The sequence below is a fragment of the Tiliqua scincoides genome, chromosome 2 (genome assembly GCF_035046505.1).
Source record: "Tiliqua scincoides isolate rTilSci1 chromosome 2, rTilSci1.hap2, whole genome shotgun sequence".
NCBI lineage: Eukaryota > Metazoa > Chordata > Lepidosauria > Squamata > Scincidae > Tiliqua > Tiliqua scincoides.
In genome coordinates, this window is record NC_089822.1 from 224,992,208 (window position 1) to 225,006,017 (window position 13,810).

Genomic DNA, 13,810 nt, shown 5'->3' on the forward strand with positions numbered 1-13,810 from the left:
GATTGTGAGATATTTTTCTGTCTCTTTCGTAATACTAGAACTCGGGCACATGTCTCACACAGGATGTGTCAAAGGGCAACAGTGGGTTCATGCATGCCATCTCTTCTCCCAAACGCTACACATGCAACTTCACGTGTGGATAGATGCAATGCATGTACAAATGCATGTGCAACCCTGGAAAATATGGGCCTCTGGCTGAACTAAAAGAGTTGTCAGATGTAGGAACCATGATCCTAATTTCCACCCACACTTTAGCCATGTTAGCTGCATGGACATTCCATGCTTAGAGAAGATATATCTCTGAATTCCACATGTTAAGTACAAACAAAAGTTATGGGTTCTTACCTTGTATGCTTCTCATAGCTGTCTGACTGCTGGTGGAAGCGGAATGCTAGTCGGGGACTTATTGAATCTGATTGAGCACAGCTTTCCTTATGTTGTTATGATAAACTAGGATGCACACATCTGGTTGCAATTTTGAAGCTGAAGAGTCTCATGCTGTTTCTTCTGTGACAACATCTAGTGGTGCCACTAGTGAGGTGCAGGAGATGCAGACCACACTAGGTGACACCATCAGGAGAAGGTGACACTAAAAGCTTTGGAGCCCAGATCTGGCCTGGCCCCCAGTAGGCCAAGCCGCTGTCTTTCATTCCTTTTTTGCTTTCCTTTCATGATCACAAACATTTCTGGAGTCCAGGTCTATTGGACTTCCCAGGACTACCTGCTCAGTAGACCTTGCCTTCTGGTCAGCTTGGGCTCCATCTTGCACTCTCCTTTGCTGTCCTTTCATGACCAGAAAAATCTCTGGAGCCCTGATCTATTGGGCTTCCCAAGGCAGAGTCCAGATCTACCTGCCTAGAAGACCGCACCTCCTGGTCGGCCTGGCCTCCATCTTTTGCTCTCCTTGAGATCAGGTCTACCCAATAGTAAGGAGGAAAATGGCTGGTTGGGCAGATTGGGCATACCCAGAGCTCCAGAAGCAGACGCAGTCCCTAGAGGTGACACTATGAGTAAGCGCACTGGGTGACACCAATCCTAGTGACACCATTGATAACATCTACTACTGTCAGTGGTCAATATTTATCTAGGCCCAGTCATGTGCAAGGCACTATACAGAAGACAAAGATGATACAGTGGCTACTCCAAAGCCTTGCCATCTACTGCTGAAAAGTGTAACAAATCTCAGCTTCATGAGCTGGGTTACAAACTGGTCTCCAGGATATGTACCTCCCTGTACTGCATTTATAGACATCCCGCTCCCCAAAAAGCTTGAGGTGATCTCTTTCTCCTCCTTGTGTCATTTGAAAAAGAGATAAAGCAAAGAAGTAGGAATTAGGGACCTTTAGACTTTGCCAAACATGTGTTGGAATTTTTCCATGCCCTGCCTAGAGATTGAACATGGAATCTTCTGCACACAAAGCACGTGCTCTGCCACTTCTTGTGGTGCCACATGTGCCACAACCCCTCCTTTAGTAGCCTTCTATATTAGTATTTGTTTCGCCTTTTATACTAGATTATTTTGCAACACATGTTGTCGCAATCACTAACATACAGCGCAATCCTATCTTGCGCTGGAACAGGCAAGCCAGGAGGCTTGCGCTGTGTCCAGCGCAAGATAGGGTGCCAAAGTGGCTCAGCCAGAGGTAAGGGAAAACGCTTCCCCAACCCTGGGTAAGTCACTGCAGCCCCTATAGGTCTCCTCGTACTTGCCCCACCTCCGGAGGTGACACGAATCCGAGGAATGCTGCTCAGGAATGGGGGTTGGGTTCTGGCATAACAGCCGGATCCCAACCCTGTCTCCCACTCCCCACCCGCCCACTCCTGGGACCACCCTCTGCCTGTCCTCCCCTGTCCCAGAACGCTTCCCTCCCACCTCCTCTCCACCTCCTCCCTGCCCACCCCAGAGCTTTGCATTGGCCAAGCTCTGCCAACCCAAGGCTTGCCCCACAAGCTGCCATGGAAACTGGATGCAGCCTGGCACAGCTTGTTCCCGAGGAGGTGCAAATGTGCTTTACGGCACTCATGGTTAGGATTGCACCCATAGATGAGAACCACCACTCCAAATGTTGTTTATTCTTATTAGGAAAATATGAAAAAGAATAAAGATACAGCACCATTCAATGTTAATAACATCAATTCCCTTGTTTACAGTACGTTTACAGGCTACACATACAATCCCTAAGTTCAATTATCAGTTCAAACCAGTATTAACAATTGATACAGCTGGAATATTCTTCTGCAACTTCTTGTTCCAGTGAGTATTAAAAGCCATCTGTGGACAAGCCTATATATCATATTACTTCTCCTGTGTTCTCCTGTAGGTATTGTTGATACTGTTATTGATCTCCTGTTGATACTAATATTGATCTCCTGTTGATACTGTTAATTTAAGAATCAACACACTACTTCAAATCCACTTTGGCCAATCCTTCTATGCTTGGTGGTTCAGCAGTCTTGGGTGTAAAGGGACTGCTCATTCATGTTAGATGGTGATTCACAAGTACCCTCAGAATGCAATCCGATTCTCCCCCCCCCCAATTGATGCAGCAGCACCAAAATGGCTACTGCCGCATCCTGAAGGGGGGACGGGATGGGACAATAGTGTAGATCTCCTATGGGTAAAATAACAATTCTTTCTTTACCAAGGGGTAAGCTTCTGTGGTGCCGGGGAGGTCTTCTCGGATCTGCGCACGGAATTGGTTCCGTGAAATCATTGGTCACCACTGCCGCTGAACCCACCTCCTTCTCAGACCCGATCCGTCCATCCCTGCCTCAGTTGCCATCCCATTCCACCTCCTCTAGCCCCTGCCAGCTGAATAGGCGCTGTGACGATGGCTGGCCCAGGTAGTTTTGAGGTGTCAGAGAAATAATAGTTGCGCTGTGTGCAACCTTCAGGTTCAGAAGCACCAGTTGCAGAGGAGCATCACTGGAAGAGAAATACATTTTTCTTTCCTGCTTGTGTACTTCCTGGAGGCAGCTGGTAAATCTCTTTGGGAAACAGGAGGCTGGACTAGATTAGCCTTCGGCCTGATCCAGCAGGGCTTTTCTTACATTCCTATGTTCTTAATAGTTACTTGGATCCAGATAAGGAGAAGGAGGCAAATGGAAGTGATTTTGTTGCAACGGCAAACATCCCCTCATTGTGTGAGTGGCTCATCTCAAACAGCTTGTGCCAAGCTGAACTTAACCAGCCTTTCACATCTCAACAGTGTCCATTAAATTTTTATTTACTGTGCCCAATTTAGCATGTCCTCCTCTCCCCACCAGATAAACACTGAGTCCATGCACAAAGTATGAATGGCATGGCTGCTGGGCCAAGAGCCCACACCGTGTGGGATACTAAGTATAAAAACCATCGAATGTGTTGACAAATACCATCCTTGAATTTGGAAAGGCTCGGTACAGTGCATAATGTTCCTCAATTTGTCTTTGGCTCCGCTCAATGGAGTCTTTATGTGAAGAGCGTCAAATGATAGAGAGAATCGCTTTTACTGGATGAGGCTGACTTGCAAACCTGTAACGGGGAGAATGTAACCGTTTCTAAAGAAGAACAGTTGCTTTTCACACAGTTCAATGCGGCTACCGCCACATGATGGGATTTCAAGAAGACTCTTATTGAAGACATTTGGTGGTTTCAGAGAAAAATAGAAGTCATGCTGCAAAACATCTTCTTCAGCTAGTTCAGGATATGCGCATGAGCACACATGCCAAGCTTTTCCCCTCACCCCACTCCTAGCAAGTCCAGCCATGTTCTATCCTAAATTAATGGCTAAGATTGATTGTTTTTGTCCCTCACTTACTGCCAATGCATTCCACGGTCAACCAGAGCGCATGTTCCCGTTTATCAATGGAGTTTGCAAAGCGTCTCTTTTGTGCTTCTTTCACTTTAGTACCACATGATCTCTGTGCTTTTGTCAATTGATGGGATGCCCAAAAGAGACATACCTGTGCAGAAGACACTTCACTGGCCTTAAGCCATTTCTGCCCAACGTTGCATGTACGCAACGGGACCAAATGCGTACACCTGTGTGGGCCAGGCAAAAATGGGTTTTAATTAACATAATTACTTTTGCTCCCTTTGAGTTTTCTTTGAGTTTTCTCCCTAGTAAGTAAAACAAAAAATTATTTTGTGTGACATGTAGCAGCAATTCTCATTCCAGGTCTTATCAACTTTGCTGCTGGCCTAAAGAGCTGTTTATTTTTTTACCAGCTCCAGATTCCCATTAGGATATCTGGGGTGCTAGTGGGAGACAGAGGATACCCACAGCATTAATGACTTGAAATAACAGTTTCTGTGGCTTCCAGGTGGGGATGTGAGCCACACACACACCCCACAAATAGGGTCATTACTTTTATGGCATGTTTTTGCTTCCCCCAACATTTCTCTGATGTTTCATCCAAGATGGATCCTGCAAATACATCTTGCAATTTTGCTTCGGGTAATATTTGGTGAACATGTTTGTTAAAATCATCTTTTTTCCCCTAAGCTGGTTTGCCTGAAGATAAACCGAGTTATTCCATCTGCTCTGAGCATGGGAGGATGGAGGCCAGAATGTGCGACCAGATCAAGAAAGGAACATCTGAATGTTGTGGTTTCTTGAAAGATAGAACCTTCTTTCAATTGTAAAAATCCCTACGGGGATTTAAATAGCCTGCCTATGTAAACCACCTTGAATAAAGTCCGAGGAGAAATCTGAGGACCAAGAAAGGTGGTATAGAAATACCTTTATTATTATTATTATTATTATTATTATTATTATTATTATTATTATTAGTGCCTTTAAAGAAACATATATGATACCACCCTCCTAGGGGTCATGCCAGACATTGGCCAGGATAGGCACTGGCTTGCCAGGCTCCTAAACCCTCAGCACTGATGGCATTAGTAGCACCCAACATGTCATAAAAATGAGCAGAGGCACCCCATGCAGGAATTTTCTTCTGGGGATCCCAGCAACTTGGCTTCAGCACTTCCAAACACCTTGACTATAGCACGCTCTGTAACACCACTTTCCTTTGGGTGATGCAAATAGATGGCATGGATAAAACTGGCACATTTCAAACGTATACTGAGCCAGATGAGAAGAAAACCACCACAGTGCCTGCTAGGCTCAGTAAGAAGTCAAAAGCAAACTAGGTCCCCTCTTCTCAACAACTTTTTAGTTGTTTACCTTTTGGGGGCAGATTTGAGCTATCAGCTGTTATATGCTGCAGATCCATTCAGACTCCCTTTGACAGACTGGAGATGCATTGAAATCATGCGGATGGCTCTTTGGTGAGAATGTCTGATGCAGAAATCAGCTCAGCTCATGGTGGGGTGGACTGTAAGAAGCATGTCACACAAGGGTTTACATGTCACAAGACTGAACTGTCATCCCCTTTCTTCACTCCTGGATGCGCTGGCTGCCTGCAATCCTCCCACACACAATTAAGTGGCTGGTTTTGACTTTCCAAGTCCCCTATGATTCAGATCATACAGCCGTATGACTAGCTGACATATGCTTCATTTCTCAACACTAGAGATAGCAGGTTTTCTCAGTTCCATGTTGCCATTGGCTCTGCCCTGCATTTCATGCCACCTGATTCAATTCGAATGTGGAGATTTTCTCACATTGACCTCAGAATTGGTGCATGCACAGTTGGCCACAGCTTTCACTTCCTTCCGTTCCTTCACATCTTTTTTCCCCTCTCCATGTTGTCATTCCACAAAAAAACAACTTTATACAATGATGAAGCACTGCACAAAAGGAATCAGTGCAATGATGTGCACTAGCACATCCAAATTCCATTTGCACGGTGTGTCTGCAGTGCGCACCATTGTTCATGTACGCTCAAAACTTCAAAGGGAAAAAAAGTGAATGAATGGAAGGAAATGAAATCTGTGGATGTTGACAATGTTATATACAAAGTTCAGAAATAAATGATGAAGAATGGTAGATAACAAATGTCTTGGTGCCATTCCACAAATGAAACCACAAAATACAATGAGAAGTTCAGACAAAGAAAATTTCAGAAGCATTCCTGCAACTCAGTAGGGGATGGGCTGCTACTCAATGGGACAACACATTCTTTGCAGGCGGAAGGTCCAAGTTTCAATCCATGGCAACTCCTTACGGTTTCTGAGGAAGTCCCTCCTCTGAAAAAGTAGAGACTTGCTGCCACTCAGGGTAGACAGCACAGGGACTGATGGTCTGACTCAGTATAAAATATATTCCTATGTACTTCAAAATAGCTGCTGAACCTGAGAACTGACTCCATAAGAAAATAAGAATAGCCTTGCTGGATCTGGCCAAAGGCCCATCTAATCCAGCTTCCTGTAACTCACAGTGGCCCACCCAATGCCTCCGGGAGCACACAAGACAACAAGAGACCTGCATCCTGTGCCACTCCTTGCACCTGGCATTCTGAGATAGCCTACTTCTAAAACCAGGAGGTTGCACATCCCCATCATGTTGGATTGAAATTATGTCAAACCACCCTTTCATTAGAGGTCATCTCTGCCAGAGATCTTCATATAGGTTGTCTTTTAATTGGAGTGGGAAGGGTGGTGCTAGAGGTGGTATTTTATCTTTATTGTTGTATGGGTGGGGGTTGTGTCACTTTGCTTCTGATTTATTTCAAATACACTTGCATAGTTTCTGTCTTAAAATGTAGGAACTCACCCTGCCCTTTCAGAGAAGTGCAGACTGCAAATCTAAGTGGAGACTTTTTTTTTTTTAGTCTTTCCCACCACATTATATTTGGCTGCTCCTGCAGTCCAAACAAGAGTTCTGTGGCACCTTAAAGACTCACACAAGTATCACCTTCTGAGGTCCAGAGAGCCTTATTTGCTTGTCCTGAATTCAAGATGGATCATTTGGCTTTACAAAGGACCTGAATCCTTCTTAATTACCCTGAAAACCTCTTTCTATGTAATGGAAAGGGTGCTTTCAAAATAGACTAGCGATTTTTGGAGATGAAGTGTAGAAAGGGTCTCCACAATAAATCAAAGATACATGATTCTTTTAGGCAACACATATTCCCTCTCCCCTTGCTTTATGTTGCCTTGGCTCCTCGGTACTCCCCAGGCAAAGGAGAACAAAAAGGAGCCAAATTGTTGCTTTATGACTTGGAAATTGCTGAGATACGTCTCCCAGCACCGATCCAACTGTCTTAATTGACCCAAGAGCAACATGTTTCTTCCTTTATCAGGTTAAGTTTTTACAGTGTGGCTCCGTGCAAAAACCCTGGCATCTCCCAATGGCTTCTGCTGTTAAATGCAGCTGCCAGGCCATTTGGACATGAACCCAGAACAAAGGTTTCCCAGTCCAAACATCCCACCCCATTTTCACATTTGTACAGGGTATCTTGCACCCTACTTATTGTACGTTTCTCCTGGCTCCTTTCCCAGATGATCCGATTGCATAATGCTGCTAGTCAACTGACTCTACGTTGGGAGTGCGCGAGACATTTTTTACTTCTCATTTTGTTTCATTATCCCATTCAAACACTAATTAGCTGAGCTTTCCCTTTGGGAAAATGGCATTTATTCCCCAACAAATGTCAGCCACTTTCCTTACCTGCATTTATCTATCTATTTATTTATTTATTTATTTATTTATTTATAAGAAGGGAGATGTGGCAAAATTTGGTTAAGAGGGGGGATGTCGCAAAATAATGCGTAGTGTGACAGAACATTAACATTGCCACTGGCTTTGAGGACCAGTCTTTTAGGAAATGAGAACTGAGGCGCATTTGAAATCCCTGGATTTATTTTTTCCCCTTGGTTTTCTTTTCTTTTCGAGAGCCAAGTCAAGCCCAGGCTCCTCAGATCCATCTGCCGGTTGCGCAAGGGGCTCCCGCGGAACTCAAGACCATTCCAATTGGAAACTCACAACAAGTACTTTATCACATTGAGACAGTCATGACAAACGAGTGCTAAAACTGCCTTGAGATGCAGAAGTATTTTATCTGTGGGATTTCATCGTTGATATTCCAGGAGTGTGTGCCCATAGCCCATAATAGTTGTGGTCATGTGGGAGAGCGTGCCGGGAGTCTTTCCCAGCCACATTTGCCAGAGCAAAAATGTAAAAATAAGGATGTCTCGCTGCAATGTCTGTTCTGTGCATTCCAGTGGGCTGTAGAGTTCTGAGGGTCTCTTCAATCATCATACTTTACATAGAGAAATCCCCGCCGATATATGACAATTACAGGTGACAATCGCCTATGAGTCTATTTTGCTGTGAGTAGCAGCACTGGGAAGCTGTAATTGGTCGCAGTGTGCAGGACATGGACACCTCATAGATACCTTCAGTGAAATCATGTTTGGAATCCCTGGGATTCAAATATCCTACTTTATGGAATGTCGCCCTTGTAGTAAGCCACTCAAAAGGGCAGAGTGGAAGAAGAATGGGGCCATTGGTTTCTTCTGGCTTGTCTGGCTATAAATACTTCCAGGTCAGACTTGGGTCATTGACAGAGCAATGATACACCTTGGCTTTGCTGCTCTGCTTTTTTGTCATTCTGTGTCCCTAGCTTTCCATTTCCTAGCAGCTACACTTTTGAAACGCTACCTGACTCCAGATCTCTGTTGGGATTTTCTTAGTACTCAGCATCAGCTTTGGCTCGGAGGAGTCCCTTGGTAGCAAATCTTCCATGGCCCCTTCCAGTGTGGATGGGCCCCTTCATGGAAAGGAAAGTTGGTAGACTTTCTCCTGCTGCCGCAGGTGGCAGTAGCAGAAGCTTCTCTACCATGTTGTCTTCTAATTGTGGCAGTAGGCATAGTCTGGTGGTTGCGCGGAAGGCTGCTGGAAAAACGCTAAGCAGGAACGGCCCTGGTCCTTGTTGAATTTTGGATGGGAGTCTGAAAGCTGATAAAGCTGTTGTGAAACAACAGAGCCAGGAGGAGTCGCTGTTTACAACTTGGCCGACCTGAAATTGCTTCTGCTGGAAGCTTGGAATGCATTCCCAGATGAGACTACACCGTGAAGGATTCCATCTGGAAGAGAAGGATTCTTCGAGCTGCCCATAGAACAATTATTGTAAAAGATAATTTGTACTCTACTATGGTGCTTTGTAAGCCACCTTGGGCATTTGCTTTGGCATGGGAAGGGCCAATATAAATCTCCCAAAATAAAATAAAATTAAACTAACTCTCCTGTCCCCCAGAGTGATGTCGCGTGAAAGGATCATGCTCCACCTGTTACCTCCTCTATTTCTCTGCCTCTCCAGGTACTTTTTCCTCTGTGAATTAGTTTCCTCCCAGTGCTGAAGTTGGACCTTTAGACAAAACCCATTCCCCCTGATGGACTAGAAGAGATTTCAGAGCAATTGTTTCAGCCAGGAGAGCCATACTGATCCTGGTGATCCTTTCACCAGAAGCAGCCCAAGATGAACTGCTTCCTCACCTAAAGACCCCATCTACACCATTCCCAACCAACCCCCCCCCCCAATACACAAATGGCAACAATCCAGCCTCCCACCTTCTCACATTACTCTTGCCTGACATGGTCCATTTAAACATTCTGGAAGTATGGAACACACGGAGAGTCACTTGAGTTAAAGGGACATCATCTATGGCAGACTGGAAGGAGGCGATGGCAAACACAGTGCAAAAGGCACCCCAAACCTGTTTCTCATTCCCTGTGACCCACAACCTCATTGGTTGCATTATGCATGGGCTGGCTCAGGTTACCACCATTGCACTAAGGTGGGAAGTGGCCTGGTGCTGGGCACTTTGGGGACTGGTAGTGGATCTGATAGCCCAGGGCCCTTGGCAACTGCCTGAAGAAGCTAGACCTTGCTACTATTGTTTTCTGTGTTCAGACTGGCTGCAACTTCAGCCAACTCTGCTTTTCTCCCATGTCTTTGATTCTCTGTTTGGACTTATTTAGTTTGGGGCCTGCTTGAAAACTACTTCCGTCTCTGTTTGAGCCTCCCCCAGGTGCATTTGCTCCATTGCTCTGTCTAAATACTATACTGGGACTCAAGGGTCAGCTTTCGTCTGCTCAATTGCTTACCCTTCAGCTCTGACAATTCACTAAATCACTACATGTGTTGCTCTGCATGTGGCTTCCACACCTTTTTCTACACAAACTGCCTTGCATAACAGGAAAACCCCAACTCTGATAAAGCCCTAAAGATGTCAGTAGCATAGCTAGAGGGGCAGGGGACAAAATGGTAAGTCCTGCAGGTGCCATCATGTGCTGTGTAAGTGGCCTCTCCCACTCACCATCACCGTCATTCTGGGCAGTAATGGCAACACACAGGAGATGTTGTTGGGGTGAGCACCAGCACATTGCCGTCGCTGCCTGGAATGGCTCTGGTGGCGAATGGGGGTGCCTACATGGCGTTGTGGTTCCTTCAGTACTTACCACTTCCCCCCTCTAGCTACGCTATTGTGAGAGGTACTATTAATTAAATGCTGTGTAGGAATCCTAAGCACCCTACAGATAGACCACAGCTGCGATACAAGGACATCTGCAAGAGGGATCTGAAGGCCTTAGGATTGGACCTCAACAGATGGGAAACCTTTGCCTCTGAGCGTCCCGCTTGGAGGCAGGCTGTGCAGCATGGCCTTTCCCAGTTTGAAGAGACACTTGGCCAACAGACTGAGGCTAAGAGGCAAAGAAGGAAGGCCCATAGCCAGGGAGACAGACCAGGGACAGACTGCACTTGCTCCCAGTGTGGAAGGGATTGTTACTCCCGAATCGGCCTTTTCAGCCACACTAGACGCTGTTCCAGAACCACCATTCAGAGTGCGATACCATAGTCTTTTGAGACTGAAGGTTGCCAACATGTGTAGGAATTCTTGGCCCACATTAGGGACTAGCCCTGATGTAACGATGTATCAATTTTCCTTTTTAAAATCATCCCTATTTTTTAATTTACATCAGTCAAGAGACAGAAGTACATTTAATACATTCTTCAAATGACTGTGTCCCTCCAAGAGCACCAGAGATTCAAAGTTCACCCCCAAATCTGCTGAAGGACATCAAAACGGTCATTGGGAACTCTAGTAAAGTTGGTTGAACGTGCACTCAAGTAGAAAGTTCTAGCAGCGTGTTCAGCTCGTGCTACCATTTTCCAAGGGATGGAACCAGGAAGGATTATGTAAGAGCTGGCTTGTGTTGAGAAACCCATAATTAGTCCCACCAAGGGGACCATTACTGGCAATGACTGCAGGGAAGCAAATCCTTGCTGGATAATGTTTGAACCCCATAAAGAACTTGGCACCAATCTCCAATTATTAGTTGTGTGTCAGTAACAAGCTTTACTGAACAAACATTGAGCCAATGTGAGTGGAACATGCTGCACTTCACACCGTTGAACACTGCTGGACTAGAGAACATTTCAGTGGCACCCACTAATGCCTCTGGCACTCTGCGCAATTGGCTGTCTCTGCTAAGCATACAATGCTGAATTAGGGTTTGTTTATTTTTACAGTCCTTTAACCTCCAAAATTCTGTTGTACTCTGTGGGATTTTCAGGAGGCAGAAATAAAATTAGATCTGCACGTTTTCCAAGATCAGCTCCAAAAATGAGCTGGGCTTGGTAGGATCTGGCCATATTGGGTCCAGAGCAAGGATTCAAGACTGTGAATATGGAGATGGGATTAAAGTAAATATAAGGAACATGGGCAGTGACAAGGTGGTGGCTGGGATGTGTGAAAACTGTCCCTTGATTTTGGTCACTCTTTCTACCTTCCCTCCCTCTGCCATCATATTTTCAGGGCAGTTATCCAGAAAAGCAGGTCGGTAGCAGATCATTCTGCTAAAAGGATCCAAATCACTGTCACATATTGCAGGTACAACCACAATTGCTCTTTGTGTTCCATACTGAGAAGCAGACAATAGGAATGCTCACTATTTTATTCATGTATTTGTTACATGTATTTCTTGTCCTTCCTTCAAGAAGTTCAGGGCAACATACATAGTTTGCATTTTTATCCTCACAATAATCCTGTGAGATGATAGATCAGGGGTGTCCAAACTATTGGCAGGATGGCCACATCATCTCTTTCTGACACTGTGTTGGGGGCCAGGAAAAAAATAATTAATTTACATTTTAAATTTGAATAAATTTACATAAATGAATATATTAGAGATGGAACTTATACGAATGAATGAAGGTCTCACTATAGCTTAAGGCCTATAAAAGACCTTGCGCAAAGCCAGGTTGGCCTTTCCTTTGCTGCTGCTACTGCACCACAGATGTGAAACAGCAAGCAGTGGAGGGAGCCCTCGGCACACAGCTCACATGAGAGGTCAAACAATCGGCCCTTGTGCTAAGGGTAGTTGAATCGGACCAGTGCGGGCTCCAGAAAGTCTCTGGAGGGCTAGAGGCTCATTGGAGACTGGGGGCTACCCCCAGGCTGGACTGGGGGTCCCTGAGGGCTGCAAATGGCCCCCGGGCCAGAGTTTGGGCACCCCTGGGCTAGATGAAGATTTGAAGAGCTTGTGCAATTCGACCACTGCTGCTGCTGTTTCTTTGATCTGATGATCACATTTGCAAACTTGCTGCCAGCTCAGGATACTTACTGTAGATACTTGCCTAAAAGGCAAGAAATTTCTGCCAATGAATCAAGCATAGATAATTGCCTCGCCTTATCTGCAGGTCACTCAGGGGTCAGAGCTGTTTAGGCATGTCACGGCAGCCAGGCAAAGCCCAGAAGAGAGTAAGAGGACACAGAGGAGGATGCAAGCAGGAGAATGCAGAGATTGCCAAGTTCTTTTTCCTTCCCTCTTTTCTTCTGGGCTGTTCCATTACACAGAAGGGGGGAATAGCACACAGTATTGCATAAGCACCTTGTTAATCTCTTCAAAAAAAAGTGGCGTGTCTCAGTTTCTTCCCCCCATTCAGTCTTCCCCCCTTTCAATCCCCCCTTTCAATCAATTCCCCCCTTTCAATCAGGAAGATTCAATCAATCATCCCCCCTTTCAATCAGGGCAATCAGGCTCCAGGGCAAGTTGTAGCCAAAGTTAACATTTTCATTCCTCCTGCCCTCCTCCGCCTGGGCGACAGTGCCTGCTTCAGCTGTGGTGATGGGGATGTCCAGCAGCCATGGCCAGTCAACCTCCATGAGGGCAGGGGTCTCCATATGCCCCTGGGGGGAGGATGCCTCCGCAGGCCAGGAATGGGCAAGGAGGAGTCAATCCCAGCATGCCCTGGCACCATCCTCCGCACCCATGCAGTGCTGCCCCAGAGCCTGTGGTGATACCTGCTGGAGACAGAGGGGTGTGTGGCAGCTCGGTGGCAGCTGTGCCCATTCCACGGCATGCCCAATCGCCTACCACGCTGCCCTGTTGAGGGCTGTGGTGCTGGCTATCAGGGTGGGGAGATGGGGGCTCCTGGAAACAGTGCTGACAAGCACACCAGCTGCCTTGGGCATCCAGGCCCTGTGGTGGGTCAGGCGCTCTGCCATGTTCCTCCAGTGTCCGTTCAGCACGCAAGAACAATGTCATCGCACCAAGGGGCGGGAGGCACGCTACGGTTGCTTCACGGGCGTCCATCATTGCTGGCATGCCGGTAGGGCGTCACTTGTCAGCATGGCAGGGTGGCGCAATGGCCCTTGCTCGGGCATGCAAACTGCGTCCCTCCGTCACAACAGCAGACCAACAACCCCCCCCCCCCGGCCAGGGCGTTTGGCTGGCCGGCACAGCTGGCCTCCCTTGGCCTAAGGGGGCCCAAGTATGGCCAGGCCTTGCAGCTCCCATCCATGGCGCCCCCTTGTGACCAGTGTTGGGGTGGGCAGACAGGGGACTGGGCTTGTGGGGCTGTGTTGATCACTTAATTGCAGGTGGGGCTGTTGCTTGTGGAGACTGTGTGTGGT